This window comes from Triticum aestivum, chromosome 5B (genome assembly GCF_018294505.1).
Source record: "Triticum aestivum cultivar Chinese Spring chromosome 5B, IWGSC CS RefSeq v2.1, whole genome shotgun sequence".
Taxonomy (NCBI): Eukaryota; Viridiplantae; Streptophyta; class Magnoliopsida; order Poales; family Poaceae; genus Triticum; species Triticum aestivum.
In genome coordinates, this window is record NC_057807.1 from 264,287,835 (window position 1) to 264,292,043 (window position 4,209).

A 4,209-nucleotide genomic window follows, 5' to 3' on the forward strand; every position below is an offset into this window, starting at 1 on the left:
CACTATAGGTGGAATAGAATATGATGGTGGGGTTTATGTGGAGAAGACAAAAAGGGAGAAAGTCTCACATCAACGCGGCTAATCAACGGGCTATGGAGATGCCCATCAATTGATGTCAATGTGAGGAGTAGGGATCGCCATGCAACGGATGCACTAAGAGCTATAAGTGTATGAAAGCTCAACAAAAAAACTAATGGGTGTGCATCCAACTTGCTTGCTCATGAAGACCTAGGGCATTTGAGGAAGCCCATCGTTTGAATATACAAGCCAAGTTCTATAATGAAAATTCCCACTAGTATATGAAAGTGATAACATAGGAGACTCTCTATATGAAGAACATGGTGCTACTCTGAAGCACAAGTGTGGTAAAAGGATAGTAACATTGCCCCTTTTCTTTTCTTTTTTTCTTTTTTTTCTTTTTTCTTTTTTTTGGGTGGGCTTCTTTGGCCCCCTTTTTTATTTAGGCTTCTTTGGCCTTTCCTTTTTTTCTTTTTTCTTTTTTTTCATGGGGCAATGCTCTATAATAATGATCATCACACTTTTATTTACTTACAACTCAATATTACAACTCGATACTAGAACAAAGATATGACTCTATATGAATGCCTCCGGCGGTGTACCGGGATGTGCAATGATCTAGCGTAGCAATGACATAAAAAACGGACAACCCATGAAAACATCATGCTAGCTATCTTACGATCATGCAAGGCAATATGACAATGCTCAAGTCATGTATATGATGATGATGGAAGTTGCATGGCACTATATCTCGGAATGGCTATGGAAATGCCATAATAGGTAGGTATGGTGGCTGTTTTGAGGAAGATATAAGGAGGCTTATGTGTGATAGAGCGTATTGTATCACGCGGTTTGGATGCACCGGCGAAGTTTGCACCAACTCTCAAGGTGAGAAAGGGCAATGCACGGTACCGAAGAGGCTAGCAATGATGGAAAGGTAAAAGTGTGTATAATCCATGGACTCACATTAGTCATAAAGAACTCATATACTTATTGCAAAAGTGTATTAGCCCTCGAAGCAAAGTACTACTACGCATGCCCCTAGGGGATAGATTGGTAGGAAAAGACCATCGCTCGTCCCCGACCGCCACTCATAAGGAAGACAATCAAAGAAACACCACATGCTTCAAATTTGTCACACAACGGTTACCATACGTGCATGCTACGGGACTTGCAAACCTCAACACAAATGTCTCTACAATCCACAACCACCTACTAGCATGACTCTAATATCACCATCTTTATATCACAAAACTATTGCAAGGAATCAAACATATCATATTCAACGATCTACAAGTTTATGTAGGATTTTATGACTAACCATGTGAATGACCAATTCCTGTCATCTCTCTAAATAGATATAAGTGAAGCAAGAGAGTTTAATTATTTCTACAAAAGATATGCCCAAACTCTAACAAATATAGGTGAAGCAAAATAGCATTCTACAAATGGCGCTTTTCTATGTGAAGAGAAACAGGCAATCCAAACTTCAAATGATATAAGTGAAGCACATGAAGCATTCTATAAAGCCATACTCAAAAGATTTAAGTGAAGTTCAATGAGCATTCTATAAATCAACCAAGGACTATCTCATACCAGCATGGTGCATAAAAGAAAAGTGAAAACTAAATACAAAAGACGCTCCAAGACCTGCACATATCGCATGAACGAAACGAATCCGAAAACATACCGATACTTGTTGAAGAAAGAGGGGATGACTTCCGGGGCATCCCTAAGCTTAGACGCTTAAGTCTCCTTGAATATTTACTTGGGGTGCCTCGGGCATCCCCAAGCTTGAGCTCTTGCCTCTCTTCCTTTTCCTCATATCGAAACCTCATCGATTAGACACTTCATCCACACAAAACTTCAACAGAAAACTCGGTAAGATCTGTTAGTATAATAAAGCAAATCACCACTCTAAGTACTGTTGCAAACCAATTCATATTTTGTTTTCGCAATGTGTCTACTATAATATAACTTTTCCATGGCTTAATCCACTAATATAAATTGATAGATTCATCAAAACAAGCAAACTATGCATCAAAAAACAGAATCTGTCAAAAACAGAACAGTCTGTAGCAATCTGAACATTCACCATACTTCTGATACCCCAACAATTCTACCAAAATTAGGAAAAATAAACAATTTGTACAGAAAGACAGTGCAAAAGGAATCAGAACCATTTGACGTTCCAGTTAAAAATGTAAAATCGCGCACTACAGCCAAAGTTTCTGTCTTGCACCGTACAAGCCAACAAGCATCGTAAACATCCTAAAGGCAAACCTTGGCACATTATTTTTATAATACAATGGAATTGTACAAGGGGATATTTTTTTGAAAAGTTTCTGTAATTAAGATTCACAAAGTTTCCGTGAGCATGAACAAAGTTCAAGGCTAGCTCCCACTTCAACAATGCTTGTCTTTCTCACTTTCACTTTCCTTTTTGAAAAGTTTTCGGTTCCCCTCTTTATTTTTTTGTTTTTAAACTATATGAAAGCACACAACAGATATAAATGACTCTCTAAAACTTCCGGGTTGTCTTCCTGGCAGCGCTTTCTTTAAAGCCATTAAGCTAGGCATATAGTGCTCAAGTAATGAATCCACCCGTATCCCAAGTTGCAATTTAGTAGTGAGCACAGAGTAACATATATCATGTAATGACGAAGTCTAACTCTCTTCCTATGCATCGGCATGTCATAAAAGAACAATTCATGCACACCAAGTAAAGGCCAATGCATAGTATAAGCAGTTTCTTGCAATTTCATCGTATGGGAAACATAGAGAGGTGGAGATATAGTTCCTCTCTCATAATATTTGCAAGTAGGAGCAGCAAGCACATACATATAATATATATCAAAATCATCATGTGCAACGGTAAAAGGCAACCCATCAATATAATCCTTAATAAGCACAAACTTCTCCGATATAGTGTAGTTTGGAGAATTCAAAAAGATAATAGGACTATCATGCGTGGGTGCAATAGCAACAATTTCATGTTTAACATAAGGAACTATAGCAAGTTCATCTCCATAAGCATAATTCATATTGGCATCTTGGCCACAAGCATAGCAAGCATCATCAAAAAGGGATATTTCAAGAGAATCAACGGGATCATAACAATCATCATAGCAATCATCCTTCGGTAAGCACGAAGGGGAATTAAACAATGTATGAGTTGAAGAGTTACTCTCATTAGAAGGTGGGCACGGGTGATCAATCCGCTCTTCCTCCTTTTGTTCTTCGCTCTCCTCATCATCATTTTCATCCAATGAGCTCACAGTTTCATCAATTTATTCTTCCATAGCTTCTTGCAAAATATTAGTCTCTTCTTGGACAGCGGAAACTTTCTCAATAAATGCATTAATATTGTAATTGTATTCATAATTTTTATAGCAATATCTAAGTATAGCAAGATTTTCTGGTCTATAAACTGAATCATCAAAATCGTCAAATGCTTTAAACATAGATTCAATCTCATAAGCACCCATAAAAGCAACAAATTCTTCTATTTGTTCCACATTGTAGTAATCATATATACCTTTAGCATAAGAAGCTAAGGTTTTATTATCATTGAATTTGCATGAAAAGGGAAGGTGTGGAGCCTTCATCCTAGAGCAACAAGTATAATCACGTATCAAGCATAGTTGACAAGCATACCAATGCAACATAGAAATTTGATCACATAATAGTTTCCCTTTTTGTGTCAAGCGATAATCCCTAAAGTATTCACGTTGATCCAACGTGTCTCCCATAACAAAGTTGAATGGGGTTTTCTCAAGATTGTTAAAGTAGTACATAATTTCTTTCACATAACGAGCATCGAGGGTTTTAGGAGGTTCCCCATCTCCATGAGTAGCATCTACACCTAATTTTTTTGGTATTTCGTGTTCCATATCCATAACTAAAGATAGAGAACAACTTAGAACAACAAATAAAAATTACTTAGTGATAAAGCAAACAAGCACACATGAGAATATTCACCCCACTCTATGACACCCCGGCAACGGCGCCAGAAAAAGGTCTTGATAACCCGCAAGTATACGGAATAATTGTAGCCTCTTTCGATAAGTAAGAGTGTCGAACCCAACGACGAGCTAAAGGTAGAACAGATACTCTCTCAAGTCCTATCGGCCACTGATACGACTCTACGCACGCTTGACGTTCGCTTTACCTAGAACAAGTATGAAACTA